This window comes from Apodemus sylvaticus, chromosome 16 (assembly GCF_947179515.1).
Source record: "Apodemus sylvaticus chromosome 16, mApoSyl1.1, whole genome shotgun sequence".
Classification (NCBI taxonomy): Eukaryota; Metazoa; Chordata; class Mammalia; order Rodentia; family Muridae; genus Apodemus; species Apodemus sylvaticus.
The window spans coordinates 77,503,808-77,526,311 of NC_067487.1; positions in this window are offsets into that span (position 1 = coordinate 77,503,808).

The following is a 22,504-nucleotide window of genomic DNA, read 5'->3' on the forward strand; positions in this document are numbered from 1 at the left end:
TTTTGTCACTCTTATTCTGAGGATAGACATACACTGGCAAGGAGCATAAGAAACAATTACAAAAGAAACAGGTAAAATCATAAAGAATTGACCCAGTGGGCAAGGAAATGAATTCCACTGCTATAAAATGGTATGTGGAGAAGTTTGTACAGATGGGAGATGAATAGAAAGAGGTGCTGTGCTTGTGACTAACTTGGACAGGAAAGAAAAAAATTTATCATCTCACTTTTCCCTGGTTTGTTTTGATGGATAGATTTGACAGCTTTGAATTCCTCAGTGTCTCCCCTTTCTTGTTTCACATCTCTTTGGTTCATTTTTCTTCTCTTCTTTACACAATTTTCAAGCCCCTATTTGAAACGTTAAGAGAAAACAAGAATTACAGGCCCAGAGCATACACATAACTCTGTAACTCAGAGTAGTCTTAGTGTCTGCATCAGTGTTCTTCAACTATAACACACACATGCTAACCCATCAGTGTCTGCATCAGTGTTCTTCAACTATAACACACACACTCTAACCAATCAGTGTCTGCATCAGTGTTCTTCAACTATCACACACACATGCTAACCCATCAGTGTCTGCATCAGTGTTCTTCAACTATAACACACACACTCTAACCAATCAGTGTCTGCATCAGTGTTCTTCAACTATCACACACACATGCTAACCCATCAGTGTCTGCATCAGTGTTCTTCAACTATAACACACACACTCTAACCAATCAGTGTCTGCATCAGTGTTCTTCAACTATAACACACACACTCTAACCAATCAGTGTCTGCATCAGTGTTCTTCAACTATAACACACACATACTAATCCATCAGTGTCTGCATCAGTGTTCTTCAACTCTAACACACACACTCTAACCAATCAGTGTCTGCATCAGTGTTCTTCAACTATAACACACACACTCTAACAATTCAGTGTCTGCATCAGTGTTCTTCAACTCTAACACACACACTCTAACCAATCAGTGTCTGCATCAGTGTTCTTCAACTATAACACACACACTCTAACCATTCAGTGTCTGCATCAGTGTTCTTCAACTATAGCACACACATGCTAACCCATCAGTGTCTGCATCAGTGTTCTTCAACTATAACACACACATGCTAACCCATCAGTGTCTGCATCAGTGTTCTTCAACTATAACACACACATGCTAATCCATCAGTGTCTGCATCAGTGTTCTTCAACTCTAACACACACACTCTAACCAATCAGTGTCTGCATCAGTGTTCTTCAACTATAACACACACATGCTAACCCATCAGTGTCTGCATCAGTGCTCTTCAACTATAACACACACATGCTAACCCATCAGTGTCTGCATCAGTGTTCTTCAACTATAACACACACACTCTAACCAATCAGTGTCTGCATCAGTGTTCTTCAACTATCACACACATATGCTAACCCATCAGTGTCTGCATCAGTGTTCTTCAACTATAACACACACACTCTAACCATTCAGTGTCTGCATCAGTGTTCTTCAGCTATAACACACACACTCTAACCATTCAGTGTCTGCATCAGTGTTCTTCAACTATAACACACACACACTCTAACCCATCAGTGTCTGCATCAGTGTTCTTCAACTATAACACACACACTCTAACCCATCAGTGTCTGCATCAGTGTTCTTCAACTATAACACACACACTCTAACCAATCAGTGTCTGCATCAGTGTTCTTCAACTATAACACACACACTCTAACCATTCAGTGTCTGCATCAGTGTTCTTCAACTATAACACACACATGCTAACCCATCAGTGTCTGCATCAGTGTTCTTCAACTATAACACACACACTCTAACCCATCAGTGTCTGCATCAGTGTTTTTCAAATATAACACACACACTCTAACCAATCAGTGTCTGCATCAGTGTTCTTCAACTATAACACACACATGCTAACCCATCAGTGTCTGCATCAGTGTTCTTCCACTATAACACACACACTCTAACCATTCAGTGTCTGCATCAGTGTTCTTCAACTATAACACACACACACTCTAACCCATCAGTGTCTGCATCGGTGTTCTTCAACTATAACACACACACTCTAACCATTCAGTGTCTGCATCAGTGTTCTTCAACTATAACACACACATGCTAACCCATCAGTGTCTGCATCAGTGTTCTTCAACTATAACACACACATGCCAACCAACATTTGCACACATTACAAAATGGGACTCGCTGAGCTAGGTAGGAAGATGTGTGTAAAAATTAACTCCTCGGTGTTAGCATGTCTCCTTCCAGATTGCAACTGAACTACACACATCTGTATGGCTATAGGGCTCTTGCCTATTCATCTGTTTGAACATCCGCATTTTTACCTACTTACCATTTTATATGTTATTGTATTTGTCTTTTCTATTGTCTTAGTTAGGGTCTCTATTGTTCAGATAAAATATGGTCATAAGCATAACTTAAGGAGAAAGGGGTTTATTTGATACGCATAACATCATTGAAGGAAACTGGTGAAGGAACTCAAGACAGAAAGTTGGTGTCAGGAACTGAAGCAGAAGTCATGGAACAGTACTGCTTACTGGATTCTCTACCTGGTGTTTTCAGCTCTCTCTCTTTATATACTTAGGACACCTTGCCCAGGGGTGGAATTGCCCATGGTGATCTGGACGCTCCCATGTACCATGTAGCTTTTGCTAGCCTGCTAAGCTCCAGGCAGACTTCACTACCAGCTCCTACCTAGAGATTATTGAATTCGTAGATGAAAAACACACAGACAAATTGCTCAGTTTCAACCTGCCTTATTGGCTCAGTTGCTGTGGTCTTTCTAAGTCTTCTTGGCAAGTGTGTCCTTCCCAACACTCTTAGCTCAGCCCCTCTCAGCCTGCTTTGAGGCAGTCAGTTGTTCAGGGACCTTTAGTCCTGCCTCAGCATCCTAACCTCTCTCCTGGAGAATCGTCCTGTGGCTGTTCCACCTGAGATCGCATGTGGCTGGTCACCTCTCCCTTCAAAGTGTGGTGACAACTCCTCTCCTGTCTTCCCTGTGTCTGCTAGCTTACCTACAGGGACCTGGAAGTCGCATCTCTTTCCTTCCACCTAGCAATTGGTCCCTGACATCTTTACTGATAGATCAAGAATCAAATGGAGAACAGGACCTTAGCATCAGACTTATCCCCTACATTCCCACAAAAATCATTGATCAATGAATGCCCTACAGGCACTCCCATAATCCAATCAATTGAAGTTGCTTCTTCTCAAATGGTTCAAATTGTGTCAATTTGATATAAACACTAGCAAAGAAAGGAATCATTCTATTTTTCTCTTTCTGTGTCAATTCTACTTTTTCTTCAATGAGGAATGAAAACCTCATAAATACTATATATATATATATGTATATATATATTACTTTAAAGCCGCAGTTCTGGTTTGGGCATTAAATGCATCCCCTCCCTTTCAAAGGCACAAATACTGAAAATTTGGTTCTCAATATAAACAGTGTTCAGGGTGCAGCTATGGAGAAGCAGGGGAGACAGAGTATCCTGACTTTATGAATGGATTATTCCATCAATGCTTTCATAATTTTATGATATTATTGGGAGGTGATGGAAATATTTGGACACGGACCTTGGTCAACATAGTTATGACGATAAATGAATTTTGTTCCTGCTGTTTCACACTTTACCACAGGCTCGAACTGGCATGAATTTTATTGACTGAGCCATCTCTCCAGTCCCTATCTATATAATTTTAAAGGAAGATCTACAAATGACCATCAGGAACATAGAACAAAATATTTAGCATTAGTCTAAATCAAAATCCATACCTAAATATCGTATTTCATAACTCTTATTATCAAAAAAGCAGGAATAAGGTATAGAGAAAGAGAACTCTTGAATAGTTCTCAGGAATGTACATTAACACAACTTATATGAAAAAGAATTTATAGATCTTCAAAGGTTAAAAACAGAACTGTGTTATTTTAGCAATCTTGCTACTGTGTATATATTGAAAGAAAATTAAACAAGAATGCTGAGGAAGCATATGCATTTCCCTGCTAATTATATCGCTATTCACAATAGCCAAGAAATAGAAACAAGCAAACAAACAAACTCTATGTGCCCATGAACTATGAGTACAACACCAGGGCTTCTTCCTTCTATCTCACTGAAATCCACTGTAAAGCTCTTCTCTGATTTCACTAGTGTGTGGTAGCAACCATTCTATTCTGTTTCTATGAGATTATCTTTTTCTTTGTATATTCCACATATGAATGAGATCATGTGGGACTTTTCTTATGATTGTCTTATTTCTTTTTTAAATGTTTTTTATAAATTAATGATTTTATTTATTTATACCTCAATTGTTGCCCCCCTCCCAGTCCACCCTTTCAGAGTTCTTCCCCTTCCCTTCTCCCTTCCCCTCTGAAAGGGTTCCCTTCTTCTATTGTATCCCCCACACTGGGGCATCAAGTCTCAGCAGGATTAGGCACTCCCTCTCCCTCTGAGACCAAATAAAGCACTCCTTTGATATATGTGTGCCTGGGCCTCAGACCAACTTGAGTATGCTCTTTGGTTGGAAGCTCAGACTCTGGGAGCTCCCAGGTTCCTTGACACTGTTGGTCTTCCTATGGGGTTGCCACCCCCTTCAGTTCCTTCATTCCATACCCTAACTTCCATAGGGGTTCCTGACCTCCATCCAATGTTTGTCTGTTAGTACCTGCATCTGTCTCAGTCAGCTGCTGGTAGAGCCTTGCAGAGGACAGCCATTCTAGGCCTGTGCTTGCAATCACAACATAACATAAGATCAGTAATAGTGTCAGAGTTTGGTGCCTATCCATGGGATGATCCCCATTTGGGCTGGTCACTGGCCAGCCATTCCTTCAGTTTCTACTCCATATTTGTCCCTGCATTTCTTTTAGACAGGAGCAATTTGGGGTTGGAAGTTTATAGGTGGGTTCATATCCCTATCCTTCTACTGTATATCTACTGGAGGTGGTCTTTTCAAATTCCATACCTCACTGTTAGTCTTTTCAGCTAAGGCCACCAACATTAAGCCCTGGTGTCCTCCCCCATTTCAGGTCTCTGGAGCTTTCTGGAGTTTCCCGTCACTCCCCACTCTCCACTCCTTGAAGTTGCATGCCAGTATTGATTCCCCTCTGAACCTCTCTCCGGGTTCACCCCCATTCCTGATCCTGCCCCCTCTCCCACTCCCCTTTCCCTCCTCTGCCAGTGTGTCATCATATACAAGGAAATCAGAGGCAAAAGAGGGATATAGAAACATTATTTTCTAGGTAGTAAGTTAGAAGAAAGAAGTCTTGGTATTTTATTGCTCAGTGTCTAGGAATGGGGCTACGATTGAAAGAAAATACATTGTGTATACATATGAACGGATAGTAATGAACTTGAATGCTTTCACCATGAAGAAGCAGTAACTGTTTGTAAAGATGTATGTTTAGTGTGACTATCATACTACCTATGTATATAGAGAAATGCCAAATTACAACATAACTATACATTTTTAAGAATTAGTTAAAAATAAAAACCACATAAAAACTTGACTTTGATAGTTCTTTCCCTGTTGTTATTTCTTTTTTGGTACATTTAATTGCCCGTTTTTGAAATTGTCCTTTAGACTCCTCTTAACGAGTATCGGAGATTAGGAGATATAGAGGGAAAGCTTGACATCTCTAACATTTTCTATAATAAATATATTTTTTGACATTGCCCATACCATTCATTTCCATGAAGAACTTTTGTCATTAATGTCAGCATTTAAAAAATTCTGAAAATTAAGGAAAAATGAAATATTTGAGCTACATCTTATCTCAAAAATTTATGTGTACATGTGATTCCATCCTTAACCTTGCTTAGTTCTTTTTGAATTGTATTTTAAAGTTTCATATATGTGTGTGCTGTATTTACACAATTTGTCCCCCTCCTTCTGAGCTGTTGCCATCCCATGCTTCTCAAATCCATGCATGTAAGTCTATGTGTTGGGGGCTGGCCACTCAGGAATGGATACCTGATTAGGGGCTTCATCCCTTTGGAAGACTGATTCTCTTTCTTAGAAGTCATTAATTCCTTCTAGCTCGTCACGGGACCCCAAGAGACTTCCCCAGTCCACACTGTCATGACTACTAATGTCCCTGTACTAGTTTTGTTGTTATTTTTTAGTGTGCCCATATTGTTGAGATTTCATGGGTGTAACTTTGATGTGGTATAGAGAATTGGCAATTTTACAACAGGCTTTTGCTTCCTCTGGCCTCCTCTTTTGAGTCCCCTGAGTCATGGGTCCAGGAGTTGTCTTACAGATATATCAATTGTGGTTGGGTATTATATTGTGTATTTTGAGTAGCTGTATGTCTCTGTGTTAGGCTCCATTGTTATAAAAGGGAGCTTCTTAAATAAGGCATGATATTTACATTTATATGACTGGACCTGACATAGTGTAGCCACCCTGTGTAAAGCTTCTAGGTTGGATAATGTGATGCAGTGATAAAATTAGGTGATCTGACTAGACTGGGCTTGTGAACAGGATATGCAACACTGGATGCACTCTTTATAATTATTACATTAAAAAACAAAACCTGAATGGGGGCTGAGAACGGAGCTCAGTTGGCTTGCCTAGCATACATCAGATTTGACTTCAGTAGCTCATAAGTCAGGTACGGTGGCTGTTGTCCAAGCACTTCAAAGCCGGAGATATGGAGACCTGAAGTTTAAGGTTATGCTTAGATGGAGAATTCAAGGCTTTTGAGCTATGTGAGATACTTTCAAAAAGTAAAAATAAAAGAGTATAACTGAGTGAAGCAACTTATTTGAATGAAGCAAATAGTGACATTGGTCTGAAATTCTAGGATGCAAAATTACACAGCACAGGCATCCTTTAAATATACCTTTCTTGGTTGCTATTTATCATCAAACAAACCCAAATGTTTGTAGTGTAAGAATACTTTAAAATAAACTGGAGTTTATTGACAACAGAGTTCAGTCAATAGTTTGACAACATCTCTGTTTATGTACATTTATCTACTGTTATATCTTTTTCAATGAATGAGACAGATCTGAGAACATTCAATAAACGAAAGCAAAAATTACCGGGTTTGGGCTTCCCTCACAGCCAGAATGATTCTGTTGAGTGTGCCAGCAGGGGATTTTGCGTATTAATACCCCACCTGGAAGAGCTGACATGTTGAAAATGAGATTAACACTTCCCTGTTTTACATTAACTAAGGCTAAAGTGTCATTTGCCTTATCAGGAGAAAATATTCAATGCTGCAGTGATAGGGTTGAGAACAAGGTATGGTTTTATGAAAAATGTTAAAATATAAAGTAGCCTGTTTGCTGTGGTGGTAGTGATCCTTTGAAGATAAACACCCAGTGCAGATAAGAGCCAAAATAATAAAGATGACTCATAAGCTAAATATAAACATGTAGAGCACACCAACTCATTTCTAAGCCAATGCCAACCAACAGAATAAACACTTTGTCAGTCCTTTAAGTGATTTAAAAGTAGCATGTGAATCCACTGTGTCAAGGACATTGATTCCAAGGTATTTGCTACCAATTCCAGAGCAGCCTAGAGACAGAAGAGAATAAGAAATAATTTATTATTCACTCCAATACAAGGCAGCACTTCTTAATTCTCTAACTTCACAATCCAGCTTGATATGATTTTACTAAGGTGCATGTTTAGATGGAAATATATTAACATTTTTAATAGAAGGAACCATGAAAATTACCATCAAACTTAGGTTGAAATGCAGTTGTATACGTGGATCAAGAGTGGGTTTCTTGGGCTAAGGAGGCTGGGACATTGGCCTCACTCAAGAGCATCACTAGATGGGTCTAAATAAAGGAAATACATTCTTTGTGTTCTATGACTCTGGTATGGAAGACAACAACCATATCCAGAGTAAAAAATCCCATTCTACTAGGTTACTAAAGAGAAGCATATAGAAGGAAGAGAGCTTTTGTATGAGGATTTGGCTATATATTCCTAGAGAATACACAGGTAGCATGTTTACAGGTGAGATAGGAAATAGTAGGCTGAGCTTTCTAAGTAGAATGGACAGATACACTACTTTTGTTGTCATGGAAATATGGGACATCATGGTTAACCAGGCAGCTGACATGTGTCAATAGCAATGGTGGTGTTACAGAAATGACTGTAGGGCATCCACATTTTGAGAAAACATTGTGTCTACTGAAATTATAGGTAGTGGACTAGCCAGCTGTTTTTTTTTTTTTCATTGAAACGAAGAAGTAGACATAAAAAGCAAGGTTTGTTTGGGCTCAAATGTTGAAGGCTTTGCTCTGTGGACTGTTCTCTGCTACTTTGGGCCTAATAAAGGTGTGGTGAAGGAAAGAGGAATCTTCTGGTTTGGATGGGGAAAGGGAAAGAAGGAAGGAGAAGCTATGGTCCTCATGATTCCCTCTTAAGACTTCCCCATGTAGGTCTCACCTTTTATAGGTTCTTTTGCTTCCAGTGGCAGCCACACTGACGGCCTCTGGGGGACAGTCCAGATTCCAGATTATAGCAAGTGAGAAGATAAAGAAATGCAACCCAGATTTTATTCTGCTTGCTAAGTATCTACTATTCAAGTATTAAATATAAAACATACCTATGGCTACTGTTTCTGTTTATATCAGAGCTTCTCATCAGTCTATCTTTGGGAGTTTAGGCGAAAAGGAAGAAAGGTGGGAAGGGATCAAGAACACATGTGATTATTTTTTCAGGAATCCCTGTCACCTGAAGCTGAAACTCTTAAGTGCTTTCATTTATTGTTCCCAGGTGACACTGCTTTGTACAGGATAGTGCTAAAGTAGCACAAAGGGAAGCAACTTAAAGCCTCACCAAAAGAGGCCGCAGAAGGTCCTGCTTGCAGAGAAGAGAGTAATAGTAATGGTAACCATAACAGAAAAGTGCAGGGGTGGGGTGGAGGGATGAATCCCGATAAACTGAGATGAGGTGTGGGAAAGAGAGTCACGACCTTTGAAGACCTGCCAGGAAAAATTGTGAATGATGCAAAGTAAGGACCACGGGCCCAAGGGGCAGGGTGTGTGAGCACATCCAGGGAATTCGCAGAAAGCAGGAGAATACACACTGCATCATCAGGATCAGAGACCCAAATCCTTCCAGGAAGTCATGTCTTTTTGTACTAGATGTTTTGAAGATGGGTTGGGGTGGGGATTGTTGGGGGGGCAGTGAAAGAGGAGGGGAACATCACTGAGAAAAATTCAACAGTCTGAAAGGAGGGTAAGATTAGGAAGATAAATGTTTACCTCTCAGCTGCTTTGTGTCTCTTGAAATGAAGCGGGTTTTGAATAGTCTGCCTGTGTACTGTGGAATGTGGGCATTGTGAGCAAATTGACTGTCTCAGATGATTTGACACATTTTGATTTCTACTTAGGAAAATATCTGTTAATCCTATTAGAAAGAGAAGGAGAGGTTCTGAGCAGAAAGGCAAAAGATCAGACTCCTTCCCATCTTGCACAGGCTCTCCGCGGGCCAAGGTATTCACACCTCTGCTATTTCTGGAAGACCTCACGCCTCATCACTGACCTGCTTGGCATTACATCAAAACCTCTTCTCCTCCTCAGTGCTTAACTGGCACTGGTAAAAACCAAAACAGGACTGGATGGCTGTCGTTCTGTGGCAAACTACAAGAGAAAATAAATTCGATTCTATGCTTTTAACATAATTGTCCTCCTTTCTTCCATCCTTCTCTTTTTTGCTGTCTTGTCCCCGTGTTTCACTGTCTGGTAATATCCAACCACAGGCCCTTCTTTGTGTTTGACAGAGGAAGCACTTTTATTGTTCCGTAACTCCAGGGGGGATATGGTGTCTATGATGTTGTCTAGGCCCACCCTCCCCCAGGAAGGTTAACTAACTCCATCCTACTCTCAAACGGGAAAGGGTACCAGCCACACGCACCCCTGCCAGATACCCTCTCTGTATAGAGAAAGCAGATCTGTTGCTACCCAGAAGTACTACTTATCCTCACAGTAGTGATATCTCTGGGTTGCAGTTCCATTTTGGGGACCAGGAGAAGTTATCTACAATCTGAATCTACAAATTATGGATGAGGAAAAGGGGAGATTATTTTTTTCCTCTCTAACCTCTTTCTGTGTTCTGGAGTAGCATGTAAGTCTGATCAAAGGCCCACTCATCCGTCTCAAGAGCCAGTGCTGGAGCCCAGCATGCACCTAGAAATATGCACTCACAAGCCTAGAAAATTGTGTTCATTAAACTCCCCTGACAGGTGCTCACCCAGCATCTGCTCAGGGCCAAGCAGCTGCTGCTGCGAATCCCCCTCTATAGACCAGGTGGTAAAACGAAGACAGTGGGGGCGAGGTGTGGGGAAGGCCGCACACTTGTTTGGAGAAGAAAAAAAGGGAAAACAGAGAGATTTCATGTTTTCTCCTTTATGCGCTGAGTTGCCAGGACTGACCAGACCACTGAGAGAGATACAGGGCTTTTTAGCGTTCACAGTATTTTACCCTGCACAGGGTAAGTGCTACATGCAACATGGGAATTTCAAGCAAGATCCCATAAATGTCTTTCAAACAGTGGCACATTGTCATTTCTGTGTTGCTCCTCCCTTTGTGTGCTAAGGAGGAGATAATCACAATCACAGCTGACATTATTGAGCGCTTACAAGGTGCCAAGCAGGCGGTGTGCTACTTATGTAATGCCATTTCACTCTCTAAGGTCCTGGGCATTAGATGTGGGAGCTGGTGATGCTGCAGTTTAGAATGGTGAAGAAAGTTGATCAAGTAAGTAGCAAGGCTGGGATTTGAACCGGAAGCCTCCAGAAATCTCACGCTTAACATTTTTTCCATAATTTCCTCTATAAATAGTTACATTGAGAGTATGTGTTTTTTTGGTTTCATTTAAGATTTTAGTGACTCTTCCTTAATAATAGTTCTGCTATTATCTGAATCGTTACAATTTTCTGCAATCAAACCATAGGGTTTCTTGGAGACAGGGCCTATGTCTCTCCTACCTTTACATACCCCTGCAGTTCTGAAAACAAAGGCTGCCCAGAATGGGAGCTAAACAATTATTTGTTGAAATGCACTTTATGTTATATCTGTATCTAAATAAAGCCCTAAACAAGTTTACTTCCCCCAACACGGGCTGTTCTCTCATTTGCAGCCATTGCCTTCTTGTCTTGTTTTCCAAAGGTTGATTTTGAACCGGAGGGACACTGCAGTCCTCTTGTCACTTAGCGTGATTTGAAAGTGAGAGTCTGTGTAGTGCTTTCGCCTGCCCTCAGCAATCAGGCCTCACACTCACGAGGCTCTGATTGTAGGAGTTGCCTTATTTGCATTGATGAGGATGCGCCAGCTGCTAGAGCATACAGAACTGCACCTGACACAATCACGGAGTTCAAGATTAGCGAGGGGAATCAGGAATCCACTGAGCTGCACGGCAATCTAAGCCCACATTAGACTCACTCATGCAAAATGACCCAAATTTGCAACGAGCACAATTAGCAATCCAAAGATGCATGTTAATTTGTGGTCTAATATTTTCTCCACTTCCCTAAATTAAAAATAATAAATATACCCCTTTCTTGATGAGTCTGGCCATAAAAACAATTCAGAGGACTAGGGATCTGTGGGAAATGTGAAAACCCCAGCAAATGTACATTTTTGGGGGTATCTGGCTGCCCTGTCAAAGTTTGTCATTTAATAGCTTTGTAGTGTCATTGTCTTCCTTTGAATCAAGAGGCAGCAATAAGGATAGCATAAAAAGTATATGAGGATAACATAATCCCTTCCATTAGCTGTAATATATGGGAAAGAAGATCATAAACTTTAAAAAAAGGATTTGAAATTTTATATTAGGTGTCTGTATTTTTTGAGGCTGTATTTTGGTTCCTAATGACCACAGATACAGACAAGTATTTCAGACTCCTGAAGGTACAAGCAATTGTAAGGGTTTTTATTAAAAAGATTGTGTAAACTGAAACAAATGTTATCAAGCCCTGGGCTGTGTTTCTGTGTGTTGACAGTCTATAGGTATTGAAATGCTCACCTATACTTTAGTGGGGGGAAACCCCCACATTTTATAAAAATTCAATAAGTGATCATTCGAAGCAAAAGCATGCAGTTCAAAAGCTAAACCTCCCATTGGAGAACAGAAAATTTAATGAGCTTTTAATGGAATGCAATGCTCAGAGTAGTAAATTATTTGTTAGTTGACGATGCAATCAGCATGCTGATTAAGGTTGCTTGGTTTTTTACTAAACATTAACTGAATGAAAACGGGTAGTCCTTGTTCTGCTTGGGGGCTTTAAGGAAGCAAATGGACTTCCAGAACAGAGACTGTCAATAAAGGTGAGTGCACTCCAGGTGTCATTTGAATATGATGATAAAATACTGGTGATAAATATTTAAAAGCATTTTAAATCCACAATGTTCGCCTAGTGTATTGTGGACTCTGTTTTAAAGAAACAGTGGGCCTTGGCAGGCCTAACAACAGTCCTCCTATCTCTCTCTAGGAAGAAATAGCTAGATCTGCTTTTTTCGATTGCAAAAGAAAATAGGGGTGGTGTGCTTTGAAAATATAAAGAAGCATAGACTCAGAGACTAAGAACTGCTTGGGAGTTTGGAATGTAAACCTAGAGAGGAAGAATGAGAGAGAGAGAGAGAGAGAGAGAGAGAGAGAGAGAGATCAAAACAAAGAAAAATATTCCTGCAGGAAATAAAAGAAAGCATGTGCTTGTCTGGCTAGATTGAGATAAAAATTTAATTAAGCAGTTTCAATTTTCAATTTTCTGATATTTTAAAATTATTGCTATTAGAATATTTATAATCTTAAATTTGTAAAACATAGCATTCTGGGGACAGGAGCATTGTTAGTCTGGCATTATATTCTGATTTATTGGGTCTGCAGGTTTACAAAAGACCAAGAACAAAAACAGAAAAGGAATTGTGGAATTTTTTGCTATATTTTAAGAATATTAATATATAATTTAATAAAAATACATCTTTTACTATATTTTAGTGAGCCTGAATATTAGTCATGAATTGTTAGCAGCATGGTTTTTGTTATTAAATCTGTTTAAATCAGTGGGTTGGTTTTGCTTCTAAAACAAGGGCATTTTTTTGTTTGTTTTCTTCCTGCCAATTGAAAAATTGTGGGTTTGTAGGTTAATTTTCTTCGAATAGCTACAAAGTTCTTTTTCTATAAATCCCAATTAGTTTCATCATTGGTGATTCTCTGGCAATGATCAGGTACCCTTAAAATCCGATAAATAACCACCTCTCACTTTTAACTATTCCTGTTTATGACCCAAGAGGTTAAAAGCCTTTGACTGGCATTTGACTTCTGACCTCATATAAATGTTATCTTATCAGTCCCTGCTTGTTAAGTTGTATTGAGTGCTTGTCCCCTGATGGCTTTTAGATAAAGGGTTGTGTGTGCGTGTGTGCATGTGTGTGTGTGTGTGTGTTTAAATATATTATTTCCTGTAGGAACTAAACCAACCAGTGACATTGTTCTGTGGGAAGTGCATTCTAGTAGCTGCTAGGAAGGTACTAGAAAACACCAATTATATTTTTATTTATTCCCAACATTATTTTGAATTTGGCTTTATCGGTGGGGTTTTACGATTAAAATACATATTTATTTTAACTAGTGGTGGTAATTCCTAGTGATCACAATCCTTTAACATGCTTGTTCAGAAGCTGCACAGCTTCCTATCTTCTCTTCAAAAAGAAAAAAAAAAGGAAAAACAAAAAAAAATTAGCTTTGCATTTTGTAACAGCGTGAGATAAGTAGAGAGATAATTTATGGAAATCTTGTCTCCATAGACTTCAAAAGTCTGCTTAAGGAGTCATCAGTAAGATATAGCTAAAAAAGCAAAGCAAACCAAACCAAACCAAAACAAAAACCCAGAAGGGTCCATGAGTGGTGCCTTTGCTAACCTATGGGAAAGGTAACCAGACTGTGTTTTCCCTTCCATTCTGGAAATTTAGGAAGCACTGGGCCTTAGATCTGCTTTACAACTGTGTGTTTTGTTCATATATTCAAGTGTGCATGTGCGTGTGCATGCATGTGTGTGTGTGTGTGTGGGTGTGTGTGTATGTGTGTGTGTAGTCACTGTGCACGAATCTAGTGCTTTTGAATGCTTGCATTTTAATCTCTCCATACGTCCACGCACTGAAAGGATTCTGCAAGCAGACGCGGTACCTCAGACAGGCTGTTTCATTTGCTAATGATCTACAGTGTGCTTCCCAAACAAACTATTACATTAATTTCCATGTGGGAAACAGGCAGCAAGGAGGAAAAGAAGGGAGAGGCAGCCATCTTGGAGTCAGCCTGCCTTTCAGACTCATTCTTTATCCTGCTAAGGCTCAATATTTGGAATATTATCTTTATTTTTAATTGACCCTCAAAGTAAGCAAGAGGCATATCAAAAACACCTTTGTGTTTGTGTTTGGAGTAGAAAGAAAGTCGTAACATCTTTGGACTTTAAATAATAACTATGCTATAGACAGACTTTAACTATTATTCTCTACCATTCTCAATAAATATACATATAAATGAAGCATATGCCACAGCTTGTAAGAGACCTGTGCAGAACTCGTTCAGGAAAACAAATGCCTATTTGGACCATTCATTTGCTGCTTTGTAAAGGATTAATATGCCAGGAGAGTTGTCTGCACTGCCTCCTCCCCTGACCGCCTTTTCTCCCCAAACATAACTCTCACATATGTGCACACAAACACACACGTTCAGACAACCTCACCACAGTCACATGGCAACTTTGAAACTTTTCTAAAAACATGATCATAGGTATTTAGTTAAGCAAGAAGAAAAGGACCAGCCTTGAAAGAAATGTTGCGTTTCTTTCTGCGTGTGGAGAGCTGCCAGGACTGTGTGGCCCCACACTGCTTTCTTCCTGCCCATTTTTCAGTAAAACACAGGTTTGATGCAATTCATCCCAACTTCCCATTTCAACCACTGCCTTTCTCCAAGTGGCTAGAGTTTAAGGTCTGCAAAAACAACGGACAGAGAAAAACCACTGCAAGGGAAGAAACAAAGTAACTCCCAAAACAAAGTAGCTCCTGCAGTGGAGCTGGCCCTAGTGGGTTCAACTCTCAAATCTGTTCTCTGCAGTTTGAGACAAAAGCGCTTCCTCCCTGTTTTGATGTGTTAAGGAGAGAGGACATGAGCAAACCTGCAATTGCTGAAATAAGAGTTTGGGAAGCACAGGGCAGGGCGAGCATTTCTCCTTTGACTGTCCAGCATGTGTCAGCAGCAGGTAGACACCCTACAGTTTAATATTGATTTAGGGTTCTTTTTTAATAGAAAGGGAATAATATTTGAGTTTAACCAATTGTATCACGTTCACTCAACTGTTGTTGATCAGTATCACCTCTCTTTTGTATATTCAGAAATCCAGAGCTCATCACTATACTATCTGAAATTAGGAGGACAAGTTTGCTCTATGTCCCCCTGAGAAGGGTGTGAGCAGGTCAGTAGTAACAGGCTACTGTCCAATTCTGACATTTGACTGAAGAAATTGTGAACTTTACTCTTTAATGTTAATGATCTGAACTAATTCTCCCAAACAATATCACCTGCAGATTTTTAAAATTGAGAGAAGAATTTGAATAGCAGCAATATCCTAAAAATACCGTATACTATTTCGACTAAAGTCTCTGAGTTAAATCTCAAGGTTCTTTTCAAATTAAGTTTGTATACTGATTATTTGTTTAAAATAGCATCTCAATGCATAGCTATAACATTTTTAAGCTGGTGAAAGATACAGAATTTTTCACATTGTTCAGTAATTTATGTTTTAATGCATGGTCCTAAGTCTTAGTTACCTTAGGAAGAAAAAAGTGTTTGCTTATATTAGTTGCTATAGCAACAGTAGTTGGCCATTGTAGTTGGAAGAGAATGGGGAGCACTCAGGTCCTCAGCTCTTTGCAGGGATAGATCTCTTTCTAAGGCTCTAGAGTGTCTTCAGTTTATTGCTCACATGTCCTCATGTTTAGCAACTTACTGTGAAAATGTGCTCAGAGATACAGGTCATCTGATGTTTTTCCTCATTTGTTGCCTCAGAAATCAGGCTCACCCTGTGTGGAGAATGCAGAGATGCTATGGACCTTTTAGTGTTTTAACAAAAAAGTTGGGGACAGGAAGTCAGAAATCCTCTCCCAGAATCCTCCCAGGTTGCAGCTGCTGTTTCCCTCCTGCTGACTGGGGCCCGGGGTCTATCAGCCTTTGCTCTGTCCTCTCTTTCGTGGTTTATTTTTTAAATTGGCCATACCCTTTCCCACTAGATCACTTGATTTGGCCAGACTTTCCTTAGTGCATTCTCATTGTTGCTCTCAGAACTTATTTGAGGTTTTTCCTTATTTTCAAAGCTTTGGGATTCAGATGTGAAGAGCTAAGACAGTTCTCTGGACATGCTCACAGATTCCACCCAAGATCTTAAGCCATGCTTCTACCCTTCTGGGAAAAAAAAAGGAAAAAAAAATGCACAGGCTTCTGATACTAAGGGCACAGCCTGGACATACACCTTGTCCTCTTCTTCTTGGCCTCATCTGCCCCGAAGAATGAATATATTCATCCCTAAGGTTGCGGCTTCAAAGTGACCAGTGAGATGCTAACAGGTCAGCTGGCTGTCCTGTTGGACAGAGGGTCCATAAATCAGAGAAGAGTGGGTATGGTTGAAAGACGAAGGTAGTCCAGCCTGAGGGGAAGCCCTGTAAATCTCTCCAGGAGCTTTGTTCCTGGTAAGGATGGTATGGGGTGGGGGTTGGAGTGGGGTAGTCGTGGCCGTGGCTGTTGCCAATGCCCTGGCCCTCCTGCAGCGGGTGCTCCCTTCTTGTGTATGAGTGGCCTCCACCCTTCCCAAACCTCGGCTGCTTGGAAAAGTCAAGCACAGCTGAGCTCTGATTTTCATTTAATAGTCAAAACCAAGATGCATTTGGGCTATGATGATAGGACAGCTCCCTTGAAAAGATTATTTGAACTACAAAGGCATTCATTTAGGGCTAGCGATGTTGCAAAAGGGGCCCTGCTAGAAATTAGCAGCCTGTCCTGGTATTTGGAGAGCAGGAGTGACAACTTACTGGAAGTTCTCAAGGAATCATTTATATTTCACACTCCACTAGGCAGCTGATTTGAGATTGTCTGTTAGCATAACAAAGGCTCTGAGCCTGTGAACTTCAGAAACCTTTCGACCTCTTAGCTGCTGGCATGAATAGCCCCCAGTCCTGCCTATAGAGATCTCCCAAAGCTCCCCTGTTCGTGGCTAAATTGTTAATCAGGGTAATTTAATATAGTTTTCAATATGCCTCATCTCTTATTGGGAAAGGTATTCACAGCTTCCCTACCCATGAAAAAAAAAAGTTCTTTTATTCAAGTGTGAGAGGGGCAGCTGCAGACAGACCATTTCTTACTCCACCCTCCCATCCCACTCCTTCTTCCCAGCCACAGTGTTCTGAGTAGCAACCAGACGGAAAGGCCAGAAAGAGAACTGGGTTGACATTCTCTATGCGCGTTCTCCACCCTGAACCTGAAACTCGGGGCTGTTTATGCTGGGAGACAACTAAACAAAAACCCCAAGCACAGTCATAACTAAAACCTCAGCTCGATCACACACACACACACACACACACACACACACACACACACACCACACCCCACCCTGTTCTCCACCTCCCTTTTACCACCACCCTCTCCCCTCCCCCTCCATCCTTCAGCTCAGCTGCTCTCCTGCCCCAGACAAAATGCACCAGACCCCACGGCCTGCTCATTTTCATTTTGTGGGGGCAGAGGCAGCCTGCCCACCCCTTTGCACAGCTACACTCGCCCTGTCCCCTGCATCTTCTCAGTGTGGCTCCCTTGCAGAGTCAATTCACATGCACATTAGTTAACTGAAGACCAGGAGCACAAATATATTCATTTTAATCCAGTTAAGACCTAAGAGGTCTCATAGGATATTATTCAATAGTTTGAAAACCAAGTATAAAACTCAGATTTTGCTACAGCGTTTCATCTCAGGGAGGCCTACAGTAGGCCTTTCTTTTGCTTCCCACCAGTGCGTGCTCAAGAAATAAAGTGAATAATAAAACAATTATACGCAAAGAACCAGCTGCAGGTGGATATTCTGTTAAAATATTGTATTGTTGACTCTGTTAATTACCGTACTTCTAGTTCCCATGCGCAAATTCAGAATGAGAATTTTATAAGATGAAAGGAAAAAAATATGAAGTCACTGATTGTGTTTCTTTTATTTTTTAAATTAAAAACAGAGCATTATATCTCTTAATCATATAGCTAACCTTTTGTTCCTATGTGAGAATTTTAGGCTAGTTCTAAACTGTATCTGGGTATTTCTGAACTGCTGTAACTGTAATTTTCTGTGGGGTTGTTGCTCTGTCTTTGTGTATGCTGAGGTCTTCTGTCTTGAGTTACTTCTCACCCGTGTCAAGCTTTGGTGGGTATGTTTGCCTCTTAGCCCCCTGAATTGGACACAGCCAGCATCTAGATCCCAGAGTATTTTCTTTGCTACCTCTCTAGGTTATGGTGGTTCCTAATGGGGATGGGAGACTTGCTTCACTTACTTGGCATCCTAAACTGGTATCACCAAAGTGCTAGAAAGCAGGGGGACAAATCTCACAGTATTGCACCAGGTAAGGGTTATTCAAACACCCCAAACAGAGAAACAAATCCAGACCCCACTCTCAGGAGCACAGAACCACTCAACAGTCCAGCTGCTTTCCCAAGCTAATTTTTCTGGGTATTAAAAATGGCTATAAAAATGGGTTTCTTAATTAATGTAAACATCTCAACAGTGTCCATAGATAACAAAATAATTGCATACACTTAGATTATTAACAATCCTCAAATCTGTATTTTCGTTGGGGGGTCAGGTTCTGACAGTTTTAATTTCACTCTTTTAGAAGTTTTGCATTATAAACATTTGTATCAATAATCTATGCATTATTCATTTTAATGATGTGTATTTTATTTATTGTTTAAGTAATGGTTTTAATTTTTCTTGATGTCTTAAACTAGAATATTTTAAAATATAAATTGATAGCTATTAGAAACAAGTAGATAGATTGCTGATTTCTCTTTTAAAAATCCAAAAACACAAAATCATTCATTCACAAGTTCATAGAAATATAACTTTCATGAGCTGTCTAGAGAGAAAGAAAATACAGTGGCTTTGAAACTCAAGAAAAGAAAAAACCCCACACAATTGATATTTTTCAGTGCTTTTGCTTAACCCTGCTTTCATTAGCCTTTTCCTCATTAGGATTTATGATCCATGTCCTTCCCTAGACTTCCACAGCTCTGATTTCTGTTAAATTTTGTAACAGAGGTTAATGAGTACAAAGGAATAGAAGGCCTGTTTGCTTTCATCTATGATGTTCAATATTTCAAGGTTGTTTATATTTGCATTTAAATTTTTTCTATCATTTTAAATTAATAAAATTCAGCGAAATTAATTGCATTGGAGTTATCTAACAGGGAGATTTTTTTTAAAGAAATTAAATAGTGCAATTCTGCTGAATTGTAATATTTTCTTGGGCCTGGGCCATCTAATGCCCTCTCCAGCACTGTGTAGTTTGGGTTTCATATTTGTGGAAGAAGAAGGATTGGGGGGGGGAGAAGGATGTGTTTTTGGAATGGTCTTTGACAAGGGGAATGAACGCAGACACCAGAACAATTATATTACAATCCCATTGGGAATGCCAGCACCAAATTTAGCCAGACTGATGGGGCACTGTCTAGACGGTCCCTTTGTGTATCAGCTGCTTTCTCGCTGCTTTATTGCGTTGCCTCAATGCGTGAGCTGAACATGCATATGGACCCCAAGCATAGCATTCCTGCTATTAGACCTGCTGTCGTTTGGCTAACACTCAAGGGCTGCGTGCCCCTAGTCTATTCCCTTTACGGTATTTCGTAATTAAAATGCAGCTTCCACGGTAGTGGTGTAACAAAGGCCACACAACAATGGAGAAGGTGCCTAGACTTTCTTTATATGAAAATATTAACTAGGTAAACATTTTTGTCTTTCCAAACATGTCCGCCTCTTTTCCACTGAAATGAAAGAAAGCCAGAACAATAAGAAATAAAACAATGAGAGGAATGAGCCAGAGTACATATAAATTGCCACCTTTCCTTTTGAAAAGGGCAAAGGACAAAAAGAATGTGTATTAAATGTTTACAGTGTAATTAACAGCAGTGTGTGTGTGTGTGTGTGTGTGTGTGTGTGTGTGTGTGTGTGTGTAGGAGGTTACCCACACTTTATTTGATGAATCAAGTGAAGTCCAGTGATCTGGGTTCTTAAGGAGTCTCATAAACAGATTCCCAAACTCTTCTTAATATACAGTTACAAGTTGCTTTCCTGTTGTTGGGCAGATAGGAAATCTCAGAGACATTTCACTTCTGGGCAACTGTCAGGATTCGGTTTCATTTGCCAAACTGGTGCTGGGGGACAGGGGCATGGATAAGGCTTCCTGGTAAGTGTGGTCCATACAGACCGGCCATTGTTCACAGCAGTGGGGATGCACCCCTAAATATGGTGCACACTTCATGGGTGATGGTGCTGAGAATTTGAAATGAACACAAATTAATTATTGCAATTATAGAGTGAGAAATAGCAGAATTCATTAATGCCAGTGAAATTAGGTATGAGATTACCTCTTTTAATATAAGGTTTATCAGCAAATTTTGCCTATAGTTACCAAGAATTGAAAAGCTTGAGAAATTGGAATTCCACAAAATGTAAATCATTTTAAGTAAAATCTTTGCCTCACTCTGGGAACCCAAAGAACTCACTGTTACAGGAGAGATGAGAGACAAGATGATAACTTTAGCAAGTACAGATGCAGAAATTATATTTGCTGAAATTATTTTCTTTTAACAGAAACAAAAGTAGTAAAAGATTTATCTGAAGAGGAGAAGCAAAGTTAAAGTTAATGATACAAAAATATGTTTAAGACCTTACAACTAAGTCATGGAATTTGGATTTAAAACTAGTGATTTTTTTAAGTACTGTTTTTTTTTTTTTTTTGCTAGAAGTTAATAAGTGCAACCTACTATTGGCAATTATCCATCTTTTGTGAATTAGATATTGAGAGAGAGAGAGAGAGAGAGAGAGAGAGAGAGAGAGAGAGAGAGAAAGGAGAGAGATAAGAAAGAGAGAGATAGGAAAGAGAAAGAGAAAGAAAAAAGAGAGAAAGAGGGGAAGCAAAGTAAACTCTGATTTTATTAATAAGACACACACGGAGTGGTCTTAGTTTTAGTGGTGGTAGTATGATTTGGATATTTTGTTTTGTTGTTGTTTAGTCTTGGGTTAAAACGACACACCACAAATCAACTCTCCTGAAGTTCACGGTGATATCAGATGGGGGAAATTTCAAGATTGGACGTGGGGACAGATTGTACAGTTGGCAATAAACATGGAGATCTCCAGTAGGCACTGGGAAGCTTGGTGTTAGCAGCTTCACACTCCAGCTTCGTTTAGCATGATAGATGGAAAAAATGAAAAAAAAATCATGAAAGGCGGGGTGGGGGGAGGGAGAGAGAGAGAGGAGAGAACCACAACCACTGAAGAATAGAGAATACCATAGGAAAATGGGGTGGGTGGGGTTTTGGGGGGTGGGGTGGAGTGGTTTGTTCAGAAATACTGAGAAAGAAAAAGCAAGAACAGAGAGCGAATATTCTAAGCATTGTTTTAATTTCAAACAGAGATACTTCCAGGAGAATGGATTTCAATGGAGCTGAGCCAAAAATAATTATAGAGATTTTCTTGTTTTCTTTTGTGAATGAAGAGCATCTCTTTTCTCTGACAACGCAGAGAAGGAACCAGAGCCCAGAGATTGAAGTGGTGCCCCTCTGCCCCCTTCCTTCCACACACCACAGTGGCAGACCTTTCTTTCTTTCCCTTTCCAATAGCTATTGGCATGGAATTGTGCACAAGGGACGAGCGATCACAGCCCCCAGACCTCAGCTGGGTTTCCTGTTCTGACAATTGCTTGTTTACTCTGATAGGGCTGAAGTATTGAAATGGAAGCCTGGTTGGGGTGGGGTGGTAGCAATATATATATTAAGTTCTGGAATAAAATTGAACTATTTACAACTAAGAATATGCTTCTGTTTATGATGCTAGAAACTTCCTGTAGGGTTCATTCTACCAATTACATTTGTTCTCTTGATTTTCATCAATAGCAAGCTACAAAGGGGAATGAGACAATTCTCTCCATTTTCCTCCATTTTCTCTGGAATATACATATAAAATCTTTATCTTAGAACCATTTTTTTAGACAAAGAAAAAAATAATCATTTGTTAAAATAACTTGAGCCATGATTGAAATTTTATGAAAGCAATAAAATATACTTCTTGCAAAGTCAGGAACAAAAGGCTTATATGCATATGAAGGGCTGGAGGAGAAACCATCAACTTTAATAGACTTTGTGACACAGTAATCATAAACAACTTGGAGCTTGCATCTAAACACTATTTTCTTTAGGTTAAATTG